General features: G+C 45.6%; 1 protein-coding gene and 1 long non-coding RNA gene across 3 annotated transcripts in view; one reads left to right on the top strand and one right to left on the bottom strand.

Annotated features, from left to right (window-relative positions):
- LOC135054578 (oocyte zinc finger protein XlCOF7.1-like) overlaps window positions 1-24,205 on the bottom strand; it is a 194,725-nt gene that overhangs the window by 135,188 nt on the left and 35,332 nt on the right. The gene's annotated exons all lie outside the window — the stretch shown is intronic.
- LOC135054585 (uncharacterized) lies at window positions 9,565-13,253 on the top strand. Of its 2 annotated transcripts, none has more exons than XR_010243539.1 (4): window positions 9,565-9,634; window positions 12,217-12,279; window positions 12,567-12,656; window positions 13,121-13,253. It is a non-coding gene; the product is annotated as an uncharacterized LOC135054585 (long non-coding RNA). The 2 variants fall into 2 exon arrangements; XR_010243540.1 differs by lacking the exon at window positions 9,565-9,634 and adding an exon at window positions 9,736-9,885.

Here is a 24,205-nt window from a genome sequence, read left to right as displayed (position 1 = left end):
AGAACCAAGTAAAACAATAATACACCGTTCTTTCTTTCTTTTTCAAATTTAATTTTTATTTAAGTTTTTTTAACATGTGTAATATTAAAGGAAATGGGGGTACAGAAAAAAAAGGAGGGAGCGGGGAGGGGGGGGGGGGGGGGGAGTACGGCATTATGGTACAGACAGTTTTCACGAAAGTGTCAGTACATCAACAGATCGGCACCGATGGTATTACATAAGCATAAGAAAAAAACTCTGATCGCAGCAGTGTAGATAATAGACAGGTAGAGAAAAGATGGGCAAAATGGATAAATGGAAGTGTCCAATAAGGATGAGCAATACTACTGTTATACTAAAGGGACTGGTTGGCGGCCTAAAGTTTAGATTTACATTCAATGTGTATGGTCAACTGAATTTCTCTAAGTTATGTAGTCATTCCATAGGAACCATCTAATTCACAGGTTCTCAAACTCGGTCCTCAGGACCCCACACGGTTCATGTTTTGCAGGTCACCTGTAGATTTTTAAAATGTGACAGTTGGCGATACACAGTGCAGCTGCTGGGTGACCAGGAAAACATGAACCGAGTGGGCTCCTGAGGACTGAGTTTGAGAACCACTGATCTAATTAATGGACAGGAAATTAAAGGGGAGTAGGCCATCCCCACTGTTTCAAACTCGAAGAGTGAGTGAACCACACTTTGAATAGTCTCTAGCGTGGGAACTATTTTTGTGCGCCAGTGGTACGCAAGAAGTATCTTGGTGGCCAATAAGATATGATTCATTATATATCTATGTGTTAAAGATCCCACATTGCCGCAAGCAATTACGTGAGGTGTCCTTGTTCATTTTATGGACATGAATTGGAGTCAAATATACTCTGTGGAAAAGTTTATAAAATGCCTCAATATGGTTGGTGCATTTCGATATTCGCTGGGCCTGTTGAAGCAACATTTCCCATTCTTCATTTGTTAGAACGCAATTCAAGTCTACCTCCCATTTAGTCTGGCAGGGTTGTTTAAGCTGGCTCTGAGTTGCGTTCAAGAGATTGTACCAATGTGATATAGATCCCCTAGTGCCGCATTTGGTAAGTAATTCACAAATGTAAATAAGGATATGAGAGGGTTTATGTGGGTAGGGGGAGGTCTGCATCCACCAGTGTCGTATTTGTAAAAATGTGTAGAAATCTCTGTGACACTGAATATTGGGAATTAATTTTAGAGAAGGAGGCGAGGAATTCACTGTCCATAATTTCATTCCAGGTTAATATTCCACGGGAAACCCGGTCATCAAGTCTGAGATTCGGTATGAGGGATGCCAAGCCAATTAAAGATAAATCGGTAAAAGGTAATAAAAAGTCTCCAGATTTATGAACGAAGTCTAACCAAATTTTCCATGAAACCTGTACAGAATGCAGCCTGTTAGTAAAGGCTTTCCCCTCAAATGGAGGGAGCCATAGATCTAGGGCAGGGCTGGCCAAACCGGTCCTCGAGATCTACCAACAGTTCATGTTTTCCAGGCCTCCTGGAGATCTGTAGAATTGTCAGTTAGGAATGAATGCAGCACATCTTAATTAGTAATGACTACACCTGTGCACCAGCTAGGTGGTCTGGAAAATGTGAACTGTTGGTAGATCTCGAGGACTGGTTTGGCCAGCTCTGATCTAGGGGCAGTGGGAGAAGCTTATCTTGTTCTAGCCTGGCCCAAGGCATGGGGTTATCTAGGGCAAACCATGGACCTAATTGTGCTAGAATGCATGCCGATTGATATTTACGAAGATCTGGGTAAGCCAAGCCCCTATCCGATTTAGCAAGAGATATAATTCTCCTAGACAATCTCGCTTTTTTACCCTGCCAGACATATTTATTAAAAACAGAGTAGAACTTATCTAACAGGTAGTTGGGGATGAGGATAGGGATAGTTCTAAGGAGGTACAGGATTTTGGGGAGGATCATCATTTTTAAGGCCGCTATACGCCCGAACCACAACACGTGATACATCATCCAGTCCGTCGTCAAATGTGTGATTTGTTGTAACAGAGGGAGATAATCAGCTGAGTTTAAATCCGAAACATTCGGCGTAATTTGTATTACCAAGTATTTCAAACCTCTATCTTGCCAGTCGAAGGTGTAGATCAGGGCTGGCCAAACCAGTCCTCGAGATCTACCAACAGTTCACATTTTCCAGATCACCTAGCTGTTGCACAGGTGTAGTCATTACTAATTAAGATGTGCTGCATTCATTCCTAACTGACAATTCTACAGATCTCCAGGAGGCCTGGAAAACATGAACTGTTGGTAGATCTCGAGGACCGGTTTGGCCAGCCCTGGTGTAGATAGTTTTCAGATTGTGAATCTCATTCACAGGAAGGGTAATAGGCAAAGCTTTAGTTTTGGTATTATTGAATCTGTAAAACGAGACAACAGAGAATTCTTCCAAGACAGGGAAGAGATGAGAAAGTGCAGAGTGGGGTTCTACTAATGTGAACAATACGGCATCAGCGAAGAGGCAGATTTTGTAAGCATTACCAAATAATTCTGGGTCTTTGATATTAGGGTGTGATCTGATTTTTTCTGCTAAGGGTTCTATCAGTAGCGCAAACACCAGTGGAGAAAGAGGACATCCTTGGCGTGTCCCGTTAGTGATAGGAAGTTTAGATGAAAGCATGCCGTTAACATATACCCTGGCCGATGGGTTTGTGTAAAGGGCTAGTAAGAAATATAGGATTCTACCAGTAAATCCGAACCTACCCAACAAGGCCAACATGTAGCCCCAGTGAGCACGATCAAATGCCTTTTCCGCGTCTAATGATAACAGTAAAAGAGGAGAGTTAGTGTTTGAGTAGGTCTATTAGATCAATAATCCGTCTAGTGTTGTCGGGATTGTCTCCCTTGTACGAATCCAATCTTATCCTGATGTAACAAACTAGGCAGATAAGAGCACAATCAGTGTGCTATAAGTTTTGCGTAGATTTTAATGTCCGTGTTCAAAAGGGCTATCGGACGGTAATTAGGCATATATACCGTGTTTTTACCCGGTTTTGGGAAAGCAACTATACGAGCTTCCAACATCTCATCCGGAAAAGATCCGCATTCAGATACATGGTTAAAGACTGCGGTCAGGGGAGGAACCAGAGATTCCTTAAAGCTTTTGTAGAAGTTATTAGTATACCTGTCGGGGCCCAAGGATTTATTCAGTGGCAGGGAATCAATGACAGCAGAAATTTCCTCTTGGGACCATGGTGTTGTCAAGAATTACAAAGTAATCATTGGTTAGAGGTGGGAGTTGTCGAAGTAAAAAAAAATTACATAGAGAAAACATACAAACTCCACACATTATGAGTCGCTATGCTTGCGCAGCAGTATATGGTAACATACGCATTTACACAGACATGCCACAAAGATATATTCAACACATATTTCATACAGCACATAAATTAAACATGTCAGGCACCAGACATTATAAGGTTTTAAATTATATAATGGCGTATAACATCATGTATGTGTATTGTTGGAGTGGAGCAAGATGGACATGTTGTGCTTGGTGTCAAAGTAATCGGAGGAATGTGTAGATTGATTTGATGCCTGTGGTTAAGCTGTAGCTCATTGCAACAATTACTTATGATTGAATGTATGAATATGAAGCCACAATTAAACTGAGAACAAAAGACATCCTGCTTCTTCAAGGCTGGACATTGCTTGTACATGAACTGACCAATAACACATCATGAATGTGAAAGTTCCCTCCCCTGGACCAATAACAGTAGACCCAGTCCCAGACCTGTACTACCCCAATATACACAGTGTATAGCTGATCCCAGAGACAAGAAGTTGTGTGTTGCTGTTACTCTGCTATTGTGAGGATGGATAGAGAGATATGTGGAGCGGAGTGTGCATTGAGGGAGATGGTAATTGTATGCTGGCCATGACTATGAATTCTTTTGTAACAATTGCTTCCTATGAAAATGTACTCTGTAAACATATATATACTGTACATGTTATATTGTATACATATCCTTTTAATATCAAATATATACAAAGAGCATTGGACCTGAATCAGACAAATGTGTCCGTGTACTTATTTTTTCTTAAGGGATGTAGTGTTTGCGACGTACAGCGCACTTTTATCGTATATGGTAATATGATGTGCCTTGCGTCAACAACATATATTAGCTCTGGCATGTTAAATATTTAGAAAAATAAGATTTTACTTACCGATAAATCTATTTCTCGTAGTCCGTAGTGGATGCTGGGACTCCGTAAGGACCATGGGGAATAGCGGCTCCGCAGGAGACAGGGCACAAAATAAAAGCTTGAGTATCAGGTGGTGTGCACTGGCTCCTCCCCCTATGACCCTCCTCCAAGCCAGTTAGGATACTGTGCCCGGACGAGCGTACATAATAAGGAAGGATATTGAATCCCGGGTAAGACTCATACCAGCCACACCAATCACACCGTACAACTCGTGATCTGAACCCAGTTAACAGTATGATAAATGCAAAGGAGCCTCTGAAAAGATGGCTCAACAATAATAACCCGATTTTTTTTTTTTTTTTTTTTTGTAACAATAACTATATACAAGTATTGCAGACAATCCGCACTAGGGATGGGCGCCCAGCATCCACTACGGACTATGAGAAATAGATTTATCGGTAAGTAAAATCTTATTTTCTCTAACGTCCTAAGTGGATGCTGGGACTCCGTAAGGACCATGGGGATTATACCAAAGCTCCCAAACGGGCGGGAGAGTGCGGATGACTCTGCAGCACCGAGTGAGAGAACTCCAGGTCCTCCTCAGCCAGGGTATCAAATTTGTAGAATTTTGCAAACGTGTTTGCCCCTGACCAAGTAGCTGCTCGGCAAAGTTGTAAAGCCGAGACCCCTCGGGCAGCCGCCCAAGATGAGCCCACTTTCCTTGTGGAATGGGCTTTTACTGATTTTGGCTGTGGCAATCCTGCCACGGAATGTGCAAGCTGAATTGTACTACAAATCCAACGAGCAATCGTCTGCTTTGAAGCAGGAGCACCCAGCTTGTTGGGTGCATACAGGATAAACAGCGAGTCAGATTTCCTGACTCCAGCCGTCCTGGAAACATATATTTTCAAGGCCCTGACCACGTCCAGCAACTTAAGAGTCCTCTAAGTCCCTAGTAGCCGCAGGTACCACAATAGGTTGGTTCATGTGAAATGCAGAAACCACCTTAGGTAGAAATTGAGGACGAGTCCTCAATTCCGCCCTGTCAGAATGAAAAATTAGGTAAGGGCTTTTACATGATAAAGCCGCCAATTCTGACACACGCCTGGCTGAAGCCAAGGCCAACAGCATCGACACCTTCCACGTGAGATATTTTAAATCTACCGTAGACAATGGTTCAAACCAATGTGATTTTAGAAATCTCAACACAACATTGAGATCCCAAGGTGCCACTGGAGGCACAAAAGGAGGCTGTATGTGCAGCACCCCTTTCACAAATGTCTGAACTTCAGGTACTGAAGCCAGTTCTTTCTGGAAGAATATCGACAAGGCCGAAATTTGAACCTTAATGGACCCTAATTTTAGGCCCATAGACAGTCCTGTTTGCAGGAAATGCAAGAAACGACCCAGTTGAAATTCCTCTGTAGGGGCCTTCTTGGCCTCACACCACGCAACATATTGCGAAGAATCCTTGCAGTTTCTGCCATTGCCCTCCTGCTTCTCGTGCCGCCCTGTCTGTTTACGTGGGCGACTGACGTGATGTTGTCCGATTGGATCAACACCGCCTGACCCTGAAGCAGAGGTTTTGCTTGAATTAAGGCATTGTAAATGGCCCTTAGTTCCAGAATGTTTATATGAAGAGATGTTTCCATGCTTGACCACAAGCCCTGGAAATTCCTTCCCTGTGTGACTGCTCCCCAGCCTCTCAGGCTGGCATCCGTGGTTACCAGGATCCAATCCTGAATGCCAAATCTGCGGCCCTCTAGTAGATGAGCACTCTGAAGCCACCACAGGAGAGACACCCTTGTCCTTGGCGACAGGGTTATCCGTTGATGCATCTGAAGATGCGATCAGGACCATTTTCCCAGTAGATCCCACTGAAACGTTCTTGCATGGAATCTTCCGAATGGAATCGCTTCGTAAGAAGCCACCATTTTTCCCAGGACCCTTGTGCACTGATGCACTGAGACCTGTCCTGGTTTTAGGAGGTTCCTGACTAGCTCGGATAACTCCCTGGCCTTCTCCTCCGGGAGAAACACCTTCTTCTGGACTGTGTCCAGAATCATTCCTAAGAACAGTAGACGTGTCGTTGGAATCAGCTGCGATTTTGGGATATTTAGAATCCATCCGTGCTGACTTAGCACTACCTGAGATAGTGCCACTCCGACTTCTAACTGTTCCTTGGTTCTTGCCCTTATCAGGAGATCGTCCAAGTAAGGGATAATTAAGATGCCTTTTCTTCGTAGAAGAATCATCATTTCGGCCATTACCTTGGTAAAGACCCGAGGCGCCGTGGACAATCCAAACGGCAGCGTCTGAAACTGATAATGACAGTTTTGTACTACAAACCTGAGGTACCCTTGGTGAGAAGGGTATATTGGGACGTGGAGATAAGCATCTTTGATGTCCAGCGACACCATATAGTCCCCCTCTTCCAGGTTCGCTATCACCGCTCTGAGTGACTCCATCTTGAATTTGAACCTTTTTATGTAAGTGTTCAAAGATTTTAGATTTAAGATTGGTCTCACCGAGCCGTCCGGCTTCGGTACCACAAATAGTGTGGAATAATACCCCTTCCCCTGTTGTAAGAGGGGTACCTTGATTATCACCTGCTGGGAGTACAGCTTGTGAATGGCTTCCAGAACTGCCTCCCTGTCGGAGGGAGACTTTGGTAAAGCAGACTTCAGGAACCGATGAGGAGGAAACGCCTCGAATTCCAGTTTGTACCCCTGTGATACTACCTGTAGAATCCAGGGATCCACTTGCGAGTGGGCCCACTGCGCGTTGAAATTCTTGAGACGGGCCCCCACCGTGTCTGAGTCTGCTTGTAAAGCCCCAGCGTCATGCTGAAGACTTGGCAGAAGCAGGGGAGGGCTTCTGCTCCTGGGAAGCGGCTGCATGGTGCAGTCTTTTTCCTCTTCCTCTGCCCTTGGGCAGAAAAGAGTGGCCTTTTGCTCGCTTGTACTTATGGGAACGAAAGGACTGAGTTTGAAAAGACTGTGTCTTTTTCTGCTGATGTGAAGTAACCTGGGGTAAAAAGGTGGATTTTCCAGCCGTTGCCGTGGCCACCAGGTCTGTTAGACCAGCCCCAAATAACTCCTCCCCCTTATACGGCAATACTTCCATGTGCCGTTTGGAATCTGCGTCCCCTGACCACTGTCGGGTCCATAATGCTCTTCTGGCAGAGATGGACATTGCGCTTACTCTTGATGCCAGGGTACAAATATCCCTCTGCGCATCACGCATATATAGCAATGCATCCTTTAAATGTTCTATAGTTAACAAAATATTGTCCCTATCCAGGGTATCAATATTCTCAGTCATGGAATCCGCCCATGCGACTCCAGCACTGCACATCCAGGCTGATGCGATTGCTGGTCGCAGTATAACACCAGTATGTGTGTATATACTTTTCAGGATATTTTCCAGCCTCCTATCAGCTGGTTCTTTGAGGGTGGCCGTATCAGGGGACGGTAACGCTACTTGTTAAGATAAACGTGTGAGCGCCTTATCTACCCTAGGGGGTGTTTCCCACCGCGCCCTAACCTCTGGCGGGAAAGGGTATAGTGCTAATAATTTATTAGAAATTAGCTGTTTTTTATCGGGGGAAACCCACGCTTTATCACACACCTCATTTATTTCATCAGACTCAGGAAAAACTATTGGCAGTTTTTTCACACCCCACATAATACCCGCCTTTGTGGTACTTGTAGTGTCAGAAAGGTTCAATGCCTCTTTCATTGCCGTGATCATGTAACGTGTGGCCCTACTGGACATTACGTTTGTCTCGTCACCGTCGACACTAGACTCAGTATCTGTATCTGGATCCGTGTCGACCCACTGAGGTAGCGGCCGTTTTAGGGCCCCTGAGGGTGTCTGAGACGCCTGAACAGGCACTAATTGATTTGCCGGCTTTCTCATGTCGTCAACAGTTTTTTGCAAATTGCTGACATTATCACTTAATTGCTTAAACACAATCATCCAGTCAGGTGTCGACTCCCTAGGGGGTGACATCACTAACACAGGCAACTGCTCCGCCTCCACCTCATTTTCCTCCTCATACATGTCGACACATGCGTACCGACACACAGCACACACACCGGGAATGCTCTGATAGAGGACAGGACCCTACTTAGCCCTTTGGAGAGACAGAGGGAGAGTCTGCCAGCACACACCCAGCGCTATATATATACAGGGATAACCTTATATAAGTGTTAATCCCTTCTAGCTGCTGTTTTGTTATTATCTGCTGCCAAAATGCCCCCCCTTCTCTTTTTTACCCTGAATCAGAAGCAGGACTGCAGGGGAGAGTCAGGGAGCCGTCCTTCCAGCGGAGCTGTGAGGGAAAAATGGCGCCAGTGTGCTGAGGAGATAGGCCCCGCCCCTTCACGACGTCCTCATCTCCCGCTTTTTCTGTGTAAAATGGCAGGGGGAAAAAATACATCCATATAGCCCTGGAGCTAAATGTGATGTATTCCTTTAGCCAGCTAAGGTATTTGAGTTATATTGCGTCTCAGGGCGCTCCCCCCCCAGCGCCCTGCACCCTCAGTGACCGGAGTGTGAAGTGTGCTGAGAGCAATGGCGCACAGCTGCGGTGCTGTGCGCTACCTTAGTCTTGAAGACAGGATGTCTTCTGCCGCCGCTTTCACCGGACCTCTTCGTCTCTTCTGGCTCTGTAAGGGGGACGGCGGCGCGGCTTCGGTGACCCATCCAGGCTGAACCTGTGATCGTCCCTCTGGAGCTAACGTCCAGTAGCCTAAGAAGCCCAATCCACTCTGCACTCAGGTGAGTTCGCTTCTTCTCCCCTTAGTCCCACGGTGCAGTGAGCCTGTTGCCAGCAGGACTCACTGAAAATAAAAAAACCTAACTAAACTTTTATTCTAAGCAGCTCAGGAGAGCCACCTAGATTGCACCCTTCTCGGCCGGGCACAAAAATCTAACTGGCTTGGAGGAGGGTCATAGGGGGAGGAGCCAGTGCACACCACCTGATACTCAAGCTTTTATTTTGTGCCCTGTCTCCTGCGGAGCCGCTATTCCCCATGGTCCTTACGGAGTCCCAGCATCCACTTAGGACGTTAGAGAAATAATCTTACTTTATCAGAGTTTAAGTCCATTTAAAAAATTATCAATCAAAGGCATAGTGGATTGAGGGGTAAGAGGTCATCCTTCAATTTATATAGAGACGAATAATATTCAGCAAAGGCATTAGCTATGTCCGGGGGAATGGTTACTTTCATTGAGCCTAAAGTGTTTATTGATTTCACATGATCCCTAGCAGCTTTCCCCTGTAGTTTCCTCACTTTTTGATCCGCTCTGGTAAATGCATAGAAGTCATTTTAAGCCCCCAGGTTTTACTTCTTTTCAATCTAGCCTAATGTTCTTACTTCAGATCAGAAACCACAGACCGTGACACCTTGCTGATTACTTGATTGGGGCAATGAAACCAGATGGATTCCTAAAGGTCAGGACCTCCCCAGATAGGCTTGATTTTCACTTTGCAACCATCATGTCTGCATGGGGTCAGTCCCTTGTATATAGCCCAACTGTCTTTGTATATGATCAGGAGTCCTGTAGTTTCTACCATTCTCTGTCAAATGGGCTAATAAGCTGCTGGTCTCCAGATTCTGACTTTTGAGCAGGCCTGGCCAACCTGTGGCTCCCCAGCTGTAAAACTACATGTCCCATCATACCCTGACAGTTTTGCTATTAGAGGTTTGTAGGAGAAGCCATTGATGAAACAGAAGTTTCATGTCACCTGTTGTCAGTTGTGCATATACTTCTGCTACATTCACTGGTCCCCCTTTTAATGGAAATTGGGGAAATTCAGTGTCTGTGGCCTCAACGTCATGATGCCAGCTAATTGTGTGCTGACTGCTGCTGGTGCTTGTGATGAAAGGTAGCTTTGTGCTACAGTTATTCTGGATTCCAGGCCTTGTTGCCAGATCCAGCCTAAAATTGGTAACTCAATTCTTATTGTTTTAAGCTTCTGCATAGTTGCTGATTCACCATGTAGGAGACCTTATGACAATTTTATGTTCTGTAGTTGTAACATCCAAGTATAATGGCTGATCTTGATACCGTGGACCCAGTACATTATATGATCGTATAGCTTCTTTTGCAGCTTGAAAACCATCCTCCTGCTCATTAGTATCCAAATCAGGTTGAGGAATAGTTTTTGGAGATCCAAACCAAATCATGGCCGAACATGTTACAGTCCGTACTAGGCCTTGTCAGGATTAAGCATTCGCCCATGACTAAGTTGTAGTCTGTAACCAATTGGAAGGTAGCAGAAACTTGTTCCTCTGTAGGGCCAGAAATCATGATGTCATCAATGTAATGACAGATTGTTGGACTATTAATATAACCTTAGGCTTTAGTGGTCAAGGTGTACTGGCTTCCATCCTACATAAATACAACATTCAGCAGCTATGGGGATAGATCAGAAAGCATTAGCCAACTGATTGACTATGTGTCACTCACCAGCATGTTCCATGATTTTTTCAACTGTAATTTTATCTGGAGCAGCTACTATAAGGGCTTGGGATACTTCGTTTAACCCTTGATAGTCAATATTCATTCTGTAACTGCCATCTAGTTGCCTTACAGCAGGCATTCCCAACCACGGTCCTCAAGGCACACCAACAGTGCAGGTTTTAGTGATATCCAGGCTTCAGCTCTATTATTTTGATTTAACCATCTGTGCTGCAGCCTGGATATCACTAAAACCTGCACTGGCGGTGTGCCTTGAGTATCGTGTTGGGAATGCCTGCTTTACAGGATATACTAGATTGTTTGTCACAGTTTCTCTGGAAATATACGTTATGATAAGAACTTACCGTTGATAACGTGATTTCTCTTAAGTTCTTACCATAACGTATATTTCTCTGGCTGGGTCCACAGGATTATCCACAGGATAACATTGGGATTCCCAAAGCCATTCCCAATCATTTCCTGATTGCACAGGAGGACCTTTTGCCCGAAGTCTGCGTCATGAGAGGCAAAAGTATCCAAGGCAAAATGTCTGATGAATGTGTTTATGGAAGACCATGTGGCTGCCCTACATATCTGTTCTGCTGAAGCAACTTTTGTGCTGCCCAAGAAGGACCTACCTTACGTGTAGAGTGTGCAGAGACATTAGCCGGAATAGGGAGATCTGCATGAGAATAAGCTTCTGATATTACCATTCGGAGCCATCTCACCAGCGTCTGTTTACTAGCAGGCCATCCTCTTCTATGAAATCCATATAGGATGAAGAGAGAATCCGTTTTCCTGATGGCACTAGTACGATCTATGTAGATTCTCAAAGCTCGGACCACATCCAGCGACGCTTCTCCCGCAGATAGTCCCGATACCTGAAAAGCTGGGACTACAATCTCTTCATTCAGGTGAAATTTTGATACCACCTTTGGAAGATAACTAGATCTCGTTCTGAGAACTGCTCTGTCTGGAAAAAAACTTAGAAAAGGAAACTTACATGATAATGCTCCTAAATCTGACACTCTTCTGGCTGACGCCATTGCCAGTAAAAAAAGAACTTTAACCGTTAACCACTTAAGATCTGCTCTCTTAAGTGGTTCAAACAGAGGACCTTGGAGAAATTTAAGAACTAAATTCAAATCCCAGGGAGCTGCAGGAGGAACAAATGGAGGTTGAATATGTACTACTCCTTGGAAAAACGTACGTACATCCTGTAGGTCAACAATCTTTGAAAGTAGACACAGAGGGGCAGGAAAGGCCACACTGCACGCTCTCCTCCCCTCAATAAGCAGCAACAGCAGCTCGTCCGAATGTCAATCTGTGCTAAATCAGTGGCAGCGCCGCCCGCAGCCCTGCACCTCCAAGCCACCACGGGGGTTGCATGGTCAGTAGTTACGCCACTGATTACATGACAGTAAACATAATTTTGGTCTCCAGCATCAATAATCTTCTTACTGTACTTTATTGGTGTTCACATGTGCTGCTGTATGATATTGTATAGTATTTCTGTATGCTGTACTGTATTACTATCATTTCGGAAAGTGACGAACATTTCTTTATCCACAGTACATTCCCCAATACTACCAGAGGAGGAATCTGAGGAGTGGCCCGACACTCCTGCACTACCATGTAAGAACTACTGTACTATACATTACTGACTGTACTGTATCAAACTTTTAAGAATACTGTCTCTACACCACAGTACACAGTGGGGGATTTACAGTATAACAAGTTGGTTAAGAATCTGCTTAGGGCCCTGTAGGTCTCATTTTGTTTAGGGACCCATGAGATCTACGGTAGAATACTAAACCTAGACCTCCGAGTTCAACTGTACTGTACCTTCTTTACTGTGATTTAAATAAAACACCACATGTGCAGTGTACATTATTAAACTGACAGTGCACTTTTTATCACAGCTCCATCGTTTTTCATGGTGACATCTGGCTCATCCACCCCAACTAGTTCTCTGACCTATTCACCATGACCGGCGGACCCGGCTCATCCCGGTAAGACATTTTTGTTAAGTTAAGGCTCATTTCACCACTGTTTCTAAACCTTATTCCCCCACCCTGTGCCTCTTAGGGACTGGATCGGCCTACCTGCCCATCGACCCTTCTGGCATGTGCTAGAAATGCCAGATGGGCAGTCCAGCCATGCCCGTGACTGACCTCACAACTGGGTGGACACATGCAAATGGATGCCCAGTTGTGACATCATGCTGGAATCATTGGCCTGATAATTACTACAGTACTATAACCGTGTGTGCACTTACAGTACCTACTGTATTAGCTGGATGTGCCATCCATTGTTATTAGTATTTACACAACATTAGAGTACACAGTTCAGTACATACAGTACTGTACAGCAATAATAATAATAATAATAATAATGTCATTTTACATGCATACTATTCAAAAACTCAACCTGTATTGCTGCTCTAATACTGTCCATTTTTTTATTCTTTTTACAGTGCTACTCCGGAGAATCTGCCAGTTGCTGTCAATTAGCAAATACATTATTATATCGAATTGTTGATAATTTTTTAAATTAATTTATTTTGTTTTGTTTTTGTTTAGTATAATAATAATTTATATTTGGCGGTGTGCATTGCAAATTTATTCCTCTCTCTTGCATGAATTTTGCGAAATGTACAGTAGTTCAGTGCATGGTGGGAAGAAGATAAAATAATTATTTATACAGTACTGTACTGTATGTCCACAACATGTCACATACAGAAGCAGGATTACCAGAGGGACCCTCTCTGCAGGTCTCCAGTGATGAATACTCACCACTCTTCTGACTTCTGGCTCTGTTAGGGGGTGGTGGCAGTGCTGCGGGAGTGAGCACTGGCCAGGCTTGGGCTATGTTCAGTACCCTCAGGAGCTAATGGTGTCCTGTCAGCGGAAGCAGAGCCATGGAACTTAATGAGAAGTTGGTTCCTACTTCATACCTCCCAACTTTCTTATGTTCTAAGGAGGGAAACATGCGTGGCGAAGCCGAGTGCTCCCGAAAAGGGGATATGGCCTATGAAAAGGGACGTGGCTTCGCGGATGCCCCGCGATTGCTAGCCACGCTCCGTTTTCGTCACTGAGGGGGCAAGTCCAGCGCTCTGTGAGTTGCTGGCATGCCCCCTCTCCTCCTGTCTCCCCTGAATAGAGGCTGTGCGCATGCGTACAGCATCTATTCACCGCTCCTCTGCTAAGCAGGGCAGCGAGAGACAGAGTCTCCCAACTGCCCCCCCACCGCTCAGCACACATCTCTCCCACCACTCAGCACAGCGCGATGTGCATGCGGGGGGAGACGGGGGTGCCGCTCATTTCACCAAGCGATCTGCTAGATTGGCCTGCATGCAGGCCAATCTAGCAGAGTTGCGCATCGCTATCGCAGTGGGAGGTACACACGGAGCGATCATGCTTAAAATCTAAGCAATCTAGTCAAATCTAAGTGATTGCTCCGTGAGTACCCCCCTTAAGTCCCACAAAGCAGGGAGACTTGCCAGCAGCATCCTCTAGGATGTTAGAGAAATACAGGTGTTCCGAAACATACAGTATCTGAGTAAGCCTAATTAACGAGTATACTGTGAGATACTGTATAACATACTGTACAGGATGCTGTATCCAAAGTGGTGCATTCATGAACAAACTCCATATGCAGTAACCTTTTTGGTTGCTTTAAGAAATATAATTTACAATATGGCTATCCCTGCCCCCCAGTGTTAAAACCTGTTTCTGCAGACACTACTGTTCAATTAGCAGCAGTTGAATGTGTATTCAGAGTAAAGTGGATTAACTCTTCGCTATTGTTTAGAAATGTAGTGTGTGCAGAAATGGTGTTTGACTGGGGGGAGGGACAGCCATACAATACTGTATGTTATAAATTACATTTCTTAGCAAACAGAAAGCCCTCCTTGTGATACATTTCTCTGTGAGTGATAAATTGCACCAGCAAATCAGCTCATAACTGTCATTTTTCAAACACAGTCTGTACCTTGACAGTTAGGAGCTCACAGTATCTCACTGAACCATGCCATTTTTGCCTCGCCGGGAGGGTGGGGGGCAAGCAACGCGGGACCCCGTTGAATACGAAAAAGCAACTTCTCCTATAAAACATGTGAAAAGTCCAATTTTCAGAACCTTCTGGCCCCCTTGTCCGGCATTGAATACCCCCTTAGTGCACTAAGGTGGAAACTAACAAAAATTATAATAACACAAAATAACTGTAAATTATATAAAAACTTTAATGAAAAAAAATGGAAGGAAAAAAAAAACAAAAATTTTTATTTTATAAACAACGTAAAATATACAAAAACATTTGTTGGACTACCGCCCTCAGTATAAGGACCAATCGCCGGAGTTGGTATGTGAAAATAAAAAACAATGTACAGTATTAGAACAGTAAGACAGGTTGAGTACTGTACAGCACTTTATCAAAGTTTATGAACAGTATGCATGTAAAATAACACTATTATGACTCTACCCCTAGTCAGGTTGTCCGGGCCATAGCGCCCTGGTCCTGGAACTTGTCCGGTACCTGTTTTATGGGAAAAAAGATAAATGACTGTAAATACTGTACTGTACCAGTCCCCCAAGGAACCCTATAAAGCACAGTTTACATGACATCATGATGTTCCACAGCAGAGACATGGGGAGGCTCAGCCACAGAAGCAGGGATAGGCTAAAAGACAAGGGGAAGCTGAGGCACAGTGGGAGGTGTAGGATAAGAGGCACAGGGTGGGGAATAAGGTTTAGAAACAGTGGTGAAATGAGCCTTAACTTAACAAAAATGTCTTACCAGGACGAGGCGGGTCCGCAAATGCCGACGGCGGAGGAATTGGTCCAGGGGTGCCTGTATTAAACACATTGGCCACAGCATTACCAATGTCCCCAGCAGTAATCAAACAAAAGCATTCATACCCTCATGGTTTACTGTACATTTCACAAGGTGCAAATCGCACCTAGGGCCTAATTCAGATCAGACCGTAGATGTGCTAAATTTAGCACATCTATGATTAGTTTCACAGACACTGGTAAATCTCAAAAATAAAAATAGACGCTTGCAGGGGTGATCAAGAACCAATTCAAATATTTATTGTCACTGTAATAGGCAAAATCAGTGCTGGTGTCTTCCTCCCCTTATACAATGCCCACAGCAGTAGCACCCCTAATACACATAATGCCCACAGCAGTACCGCCCCTTATACAATGCCCACAGTAGTACCGCCCCTTATGCTATGGCCACTGTACTGTTACTGCCCCTTATGTACAGTAGAGCCCATAAAAGAAATGCCCCCAGTAGTAATGCCCCTTATGTCCCGCTTATAAAGTGACTCCTATGCAATGCCCGTAAATCTCAGAAATAAAATTAGACGCTTGCAGGGGTGATCAAGAACCAATTCAAATATTTATTGTCATCTGTAATAGGCAAAATCAGGGCTGGGGTCTTCCAATCATAAATTACAGTACAGTATTTGGCCAATCAGAAGTGAATCCTGTCCCTCACCACATAAAGTAATTGAACCTAAGGATGACATACAGTACTGTACAAGCACATTTTACTTTTCTTTATTTATTTGTTTCTAAATTTCTCAATAAGAAACTTTTGGCCTAGGGGTGCCGTGACACAAAAATATTTGGGAACCACTGGTATAAAGAGTACCCAATAAAGAGAGTACAAGACTTACTGCTTGTGGCGCTGGTCCCCGGTATGGCAGAGAACGAGTGGAGCCGGGCCCTTCTCGGCTGCTGGGCCCTTCGCCATCTTATCTGCTGCTGACGCCCTGGGTACAAAAAGGAACGTACAGTGCCCTTAGATACTGTACAGTACATTACTGCACATACTGAATGCTGTAACAGTAAATAATGGCTGAGGAGGTGCTTAGGTACACGGGGTAACGGTCATTGGGTGCACCACACTAAGGTTGACAGTCATTATGTTGCCCACTATTGGTCGACAGTGTTGGACATGGTCTATAAGTGGACATGTGCTAGGTCGTCATGAAAATAGGTCGACATGGTACTATTGACATTTTTGGGTATCGTTTTTTTCACAGAGTGACCAGGAACCCCAATTAGTGGTCAACTTAATGAATGTTGACCTAATGATGGTTGACCATATAATCGGATACCGGTCACTATTCCCATTCGTAACCCATGTGGATCGTAAAATATGAAAAAGTTCAAAAATTTTAAACATTTTAGAAAAATGCATGTCAACCTTTTGTCATGTCGATATAGTACATGTCTACCAAGAGGCCCTGATGACCCAGACACCCTGTTGACCTACTTACTATCGACCAATTGTGGTCAACCTAGATACTGTCGACCTAAGTATTGTCGACCCCAACTCATTTTCAGAGTTCTGAGCATGCGCAGTAGAGAAATCTCTGGGAAAATGGCCGCTGCGCCATTTTCCCGGAGATCTGTGCATGCACAGTAGAGTCTGAGCCCTCTACTGCGAGGGGACACGGTGCACTAATTGGGGTTCCCCGTCACTTTCCGAACAAAACAACACCAAAAACAAAACTCATGTCGACCTTCCAACCCTGTTGACCTACAGTAGGTACTGTCGACCAATAGTGGTCGACCTAAACATTGTTGACCTAGTTACTGTCGATTCTATGATCCACACCTATATCATGGGCATTGTAGTATGTGGTATAATGTTTCAGGGGATTGCAGTGTGTGGCATAATGTATAAGGGTCATTGCGGTGTGTGGCATAGGGTATAACGAGCATTGCGGTATGGTGTGTGGCGTCCAGGCATGGTTCCGGTATGAATGGTCGACCATGTTAAGGTCGACAATCATTAGGTCGACCACTATTGGTCGACAGTGACATGGTCAACATGCACTCATGGTCGACACATGGCAATGGTTGACACATGAAAAGGTCAACATGGATTTTTGGACTGTTTTTGGTGTCGTTTTCTTCGTAAAGTCACGGGGGAACCCGAATTAGTGTACCGCGTCTCCTTGTATGGCTCACTTCACTCGCCATGCTTTGGGCAAGGTGCCTCGCTCCGCTACCGCTGTGCTCGGCACAGGTTACTATTTCAAATCATAGTCCGCGTGTACGGTAAAGCATGAAAAAGTTAAAAAATCTATTTTAAAAAAAAGCCATGTCTACCTTTTCATATGCTGACCCGTCATGTCAACCATGAGTCCATGTCGACCATGTCACTGTCGACCAATAGTGGTAGACCTAATGACTGTCGACCTTAACATGGTCGCCCATCCAAATGGATTCCTCCGGGCACAATTTCTAAACTGACATCTGGAGGAGGGGCATAGAGGGAGGGGCCAGCCCACACGTTTAACGTCAATTAGTGCCGATGGCTCCTACAGACCTGTCTATACCCCATGGTACTAAATGGACCCCAGCATCCTCTAGGATATTAGAGAAATGTACATTACTTAAATACAGTAGTAATGTGCAGAACTGGACTGTACTTAATCCTCAGAGACAGCCGCAGTTTTTCCAGTTTCCTGGGCTCCCTGGTGACCAGATCACTCCACTTCCTCTGGAGTGACCTGAGGCTGCGGGACTGGCCATATTTTACTCGGATCTCACGACGGGCTTTATTGTAAGCCCGCCGCTTCTCCGAGTTAGTAGTAAATGGCCGGTCCCGCCACCTAAGCAGGATCAGAAGCTCCCCTCTAACGTAGCGTCTCCCTGCCATTTTTGCCTGATGTAAGACGCCGGATGCGAGTCCACAAACGTGGATTGAATCTGTAGCCCACAATGCGTGCAAACTGAATTTGCTTCCCCACCGCCTGCAATGTGTTGTACCCATAACGAATTTTATCCGGTGTCTGTGTACAAAAATAAGAATTTACTTACCGATAATTCTATTTCTCGGAGTCCGTAGTGGATGCTGGGGTTCCTGAAAGGACCATGGGGAATAGCGGCTCCGCAGGAGACAGGGCACAAAAAGTAAAGCTTTAGGATCAGGTGGTGTGCACTGGCTCCTCCCCCTATGACCCTCCTCCAAGCCTCAGTTAGGATACTGTGCCCGGACGAGCGTACACAATAAGGAAGGATTTTGAATCCCGGGTAAGACTCATACCAGCCACACCAATCACACTGTACAACCTGTGATCTGAACCCAGTTAACAGTATGATAACAGCGGAGCCTCTGAAAAGATGGCTCACAACAATAATAACCCGATTTTTGTAACTATGTACAAGTATTGCAGACAATCCGCACTTGGGATGGGCGCCCAGCATCCACTACGGACTCCGAGAAATAGAATTATCGGTAAGTAAATTCTTATTTTCTCTATCGTCCTAGTGGATGCTGGGGTTCCTGAAAGGACCATGGGGATAATACCAAAGCTCCCAAACGGGCGGGAGAGTGCGGATGACTCTGCAGCACCGAATGAGAGAACTCCAGGTCCTCCTTAGCCAGGGTATCAAATTTGTAGGATTTTACAAACGTGTTTGCCCCTGACTAAATAGCCGCTCGGCAAAGTTGTAAAGCCGAGACCCCTCGGGCAGCCGCCCAAGATGAGCCCACCTTCCTTGTGGAATGGGCATTTACATATTTTGGCTGTGGCAGGCCTGCCACAGAATGTGCAAGCTGAATTGTATTACACATCCAACTAGCAATAGTCTGCTTAGAAGCAAGAGCACCCAGTTTGTTGGGTGCATACAGGATACAGCAAGTCAGTTTTCCTGACTCCAGCCGTCCTGGAAACATATTTTCAGGGCCCTGACAACATCTAGCAACTTGGAGTCCTCCAAGTCCCTAGTAGGTGCAAGGCACCACAATAAGCTGGTTCAGGTGAAACACTGACACCACCTTAGGGAGAGAACTGGGGACGAGTCCGCAGCTCTGCCCTGTCCGAATGGACAAACAGATATGGGCTTTTTTGAGAAAAAAACCACCAATTTGACACTCGCCTGGTCCAGGCCAGGGCCAAGAGCATGGTCACTTTTCATGTGAGATGCTTCAAATCCACAGATTTGACTGGTTTTAAACCAATGTGATTTGAGGAATCCCAGAACTACGTTGAGATCCCACAATGCCACTGGAGGCACAAAAGGGGGTTGTATATGCAATACTCCCTTGACAAACTTCTGGACTTCAGGAACTGAAGCCAATTCTTTCTGGAAGAAAATCGACAGGGCCGAAATTTGAACCTTAATGGACCCCAATTTGAGGCCCATAGACACTCCTGTTTGCAGGAAATGCAGGAATCGACCGAGTTGAAATTTCTTCGTGGGGCCTTTCTGGCCTCACACCACGCAACATATTTTTGCCACATGTGGTGATAATGTTGTGCGGTCACCTCCTTTCTGGCTTTGACCAGGGTAGGAATGACCTCTTCCGGAATGCCTTTTTCCCTTAGGATCCGGCGTTCCACCGCCATGCCGTCAAACGCAGCTGCGGTAAGTCTTGGAACAGACATGGTACTTGCTGAAACAAGTCCCTTCTTAGCGGCAGAGGCCATAAGTCCTCTGTGAGCATCTCTTGAAGTTCCGGGTACCAAGTCCTTCTTGGCTAATCCGGAGCCATGAGTATAGTTCTTACTCCTCTACGTCTTATAATTCTCAGTACCTTAGGTATGAGAAGCAGAGGATGGAACACATACACCGACTGGTACATCCACGGTGTTACCAGAACGTCCACAGCTATTGCCTGAGGGTCTCTTAACCTGGCGCAATACCTGTCCCGTTTTTTGTTCAGACGGGACGCCATCATGTCCACCTTTGGTATTTCCCAACGGTTTACAATCATGTGGAAAACTTCCCGATGAAGTTTCCACTCTGCCGGGTGGAGGTCGTGCCTGCTGAGGAAGTCTGCTTCCCAGTTTCCATTCCCGGAATGAAACACTGCTGACAGTGCTATCACATGATTTTCCGCCCAGCGAAAAGTCCTTGCAGTTTTTGCCATTGCCCTCCTGCTTCTTGTGCCGCCCTGTCTATTTACGTGGGCGACTGCCGTGATGTTTTTCCCACTGGATCAATACCGGCTGACCTTGAAGCAGAGGTCTTGCTAAGCTTAGAGTATTATAAATTTACCCTTAGCTCCAGTATATTTATGTGGAGAAAAGTCTCCAGACTTGATCACACTCCCTGGAAATTTTTTTCCTTGTGTGACTGCTCCCCAGCCTCTCGGGCTGGCCTCCGTGGTCACCAGCATCCAATCCTGAATGCCGAATCTGCGGCCCTCTAGAAGATGAGCACTCTGTAACCACCACAGGAGAGACACCCCTGTCCTTGGATATAGGGTTATCCGCTGATGCATCTGAAGATGCGATCCGGACCATTTGTCCAGCAGATCCCACTGAAAAATTCTTGCGTGAAATCTGCCGAATGGAATTGCTTCGTAGGAAGTCACCATTTTTACCAGGACCCTTGTGCAATGATGCACTGATTTTAGGAGGTTCCTGACTAGCTCGGATAACTCCCTGGCTTTCTCTTCCGGGAGAAACACCTTTTATTGGACTGTGTCCAGAATCATCCCTAGGCACAGCAGACTTGTCGTCGGGATCAGCTGCGATTTTGGAATATTTAGAATCCACCCGTGCTGTTGTAGCAGTATCCGAGATAGTGCTACTCCGACCTCCAACTGTTCCCTGGACTTTGCCCTTATCAGGAGATCGTCCAAGTAAGGGATAATTAAGACGCCTTTTCTTCGAAGAAGAATCATCATTTCGGCCATTACCTTGGTAAAGACCCGGGGTGCCGTGGACAATCCAAACGGCAGCGTCTGAAACTGATAGTGACAGTTCTGTACCACGAACCTGAGGTACCCTTAGTGAGAAGGGCAAATTTGGGACATGGAGGTAAGCATCCCTGATGTCTCGGGACACTATATAGTCCCCTTCTTCCTGGTTCGTTATCACTGCTCTGAGTGACTCCATCTTGATTTGAACCTTTGTAAGTGTTCAAATTTTTAGATTTAGAATAGGTCTCACCTAGCCTTCTGGCTTCAGTACCACAATATAATGTGGAATAATACCCCTTTTCTTGTTGTAGGAGGGGTAATTTGATTATCACCTGCTGGGAATACAGCTTGTGAATTGTTTCCCATACTGCCTCCTTGTCGGAGGGAGATCTTGGTAAACCAGACTTCAGGAGCCTGCGAAGGGGAAACGTCTCGACATTGCAATCTGTACCCCTGGGATACTACATGTAGGATCCAGGGGTCCTGTACGGTCCCAGCATCATGCTGAGAGCTTGGCAGAAGCGGTGGAACGCTTCTGTTCCTGGGAATGGGCTGCCTGCTGCAGTCTTCTTACCTTTCCTCTATCCCTGGGCAGATATGACTCTTATAGGGACGAAAGGACTGAGGCTGAAAAGACGGTGTCTTTTTCTGCAGAGATGTGACTTAGGGTAAAAACGGTGGATTTTCCAGCAGTTGCCGTGGCCACCAGGTCCGATGGACCGACCCCAAATAACTCCTCTTCCTTTATACGGCAATACACCTTTGTGCCGTTTGGAATCTGCATCACCTGACCACTGTCGTGTCCATAACATCTTCTGGCAGATATGGACATCGCACTTACTCTTGATGCCAGAGTGCAAATATCTCTCTGTGTATCTCGCATATATAGAAAATGCATCCTTTAAATGCTCTATATTCAATAAAATACTGTCCCTGTCAAGGGTATCAATATTTTTAGTCAGGGAATCCGACCAAGCCACCCCAGCTCTGCCCATCCAGGCTGAGGCGATCGCTGGTCGCAGTATAACACCAGTATGTGTGTATATACTTTTTATGATATTTTCCAGCCTCCTGTCAGCTGGCTCCTTGAGGACGGCCCTATCTATAGACGGTACCGCCACTTGTTTTGATAAGCGCGTGAGCGCCTTATCCACCCTAAGGGGTGTTTCCCAACGCGCCCTAACTTCTGGCGGGAAAAGGTATACCGCCCATAATTTTCTATCGGGGGGAACCCACGCATCATCACACACTTCATTTAATTTATCTGATTCAGGAAAAACTACGGTAGTTTTTTCACATCCCACATAATACCCTCTTTTGTGGTACTTGTAGTATCAGAAATATGTAACACCTCCTTCATTGCCCTTAACGTGTGGCCCTAATAAGGAATACGTTTGTTTATTCACCGTCGACACTGGATTCAGTGTCCGTGTCTGTGTCGACCGACTAAAGTAAACGGGCGTTTTAAAACCCCTGACGGTGTTTCTGAGACGTCTGGACCGGTACTAATTGTTTGTCGGCCGTCTCATGTCGTCAACCGACCTTGCAGCGTGTTGACATTATCACGTAATTCCCTAAATAAGCCATCCATTCCGGTGTCGACTCCCTAGAGAGTGACATCACCATTACAGGCAATTGCTCCGCCTCCTCACCAACATCGTCCTCATACATGTCGACACACACGTACCGACACACAGCACACACACAGGGAATGCTCTGATAGAGGACAGGACCCACTAGCCCTTTGGAGAGACAGAGGGAGAGTTTGCCAGCACACACCAAAAACGCTATAATTTTATATAGGGACAACCTTATATAAGTGTTTTCCCTTATAGCATCTTTTATATATTTCTAACGCCAAATTAGTGCCCCCCCTCTCTGTTTTAACCCTGTTTCTGTAGTGCAGTGCAGGGGAGAGCCTGGGAGCCTTCCCTCCAGCCTTTCTGTGAGGGAAAATGGCGCTGTGTGCTGAGGAGATAGGCCCCGCCCCTTTTTCGGCGGGCTCGTCTCCCGCTCTTTAATGGATTCTGGCAGGGGTTAAATATCTCCATATAGCCCCCGGAGGCTATATGTGAGGTATTTTTAGCCAAAAAAAGGTTTTCATTTGCCTCCCAGGGCGCCCCCCTCCCAGCGCCCTGCACCCTCAGTGACTGCCGTGTGAAGTGTGCTGAGAGGAAAATGGCGCACAGCTGCGGTGCTGTGCGCTACCTTAAGAAGACTGAGGAGTCTTCTGCCGCCGATTCTGGACCTCTTCTCGTTTCAGCATCTGCAAGGGGGCCGGCGGCGAGGCTCCGGTGACCATCCAGGCTGTACCTGTGATCGTCCCTCTGGAGCTAATGTCCAGTAGCCAAGAAGCCAATCCATCCTGCACGCAGGTGAGTTCACTTCTTCTCCCCTAAGTCCCTCGTTGCAGTGATCCTGTTGCCAGCAGGACTCACTGTAAAATAAAAAACCTAAGCTAAACTTTTCTAAGCAGCTCTTTAGGAGAGCCACCTAGATTGCACCCTTCTCGGCCGGGCACAAAAATCTAACTGAGGCTTGGAGGAGGGTCATAGGGGGAGGAGCCAGTGCACACCACCTGATCCTAAAGCTTTACTTTTTGTGCCCTTTCTCCTGCGGAGCCGCTATTCCCCATGGTCCTTTCAGGAACCCCAGCATCCACTAGGACGATAGAGAAACATAATAGAGCCCAGCTGGAAATAATAAACAGACCAAACAAGTGTATTTCTTTAAAAAATAAAAATAAATTCACCCAAAAAAATAATAATTCTGGTCTCAACAGGATTCAAACACGGGATGCACGCATTGCAGGCGGACACTGAAACCATTATGCCAGTGCTGACCATGTTATGAGTTGGTACTCCAGGTAAATATATGATGTGTT

The sequence above is a fragment of the Pseudophryne corroboree genome, chromosome 3 (assembly GCF_028390025.1).
Source record: "Pseudophryne corroboree isolate aPseCor3 chromosome 3, aPseCor3.hap2, whole genome shotgun sequence".
Taxonomy (NCBI): domain Eukaryota; kingdom Metazoa; phylum Chordata; class Amphibia; order Anura; family Myobatrachidae; genus Pseudophryne; species Pseudophryne corroboree.
Note: the sequence above shows the minus strand (reverse complement) of the source record. Positions and strands in the feature narration are given on the sequence as shown.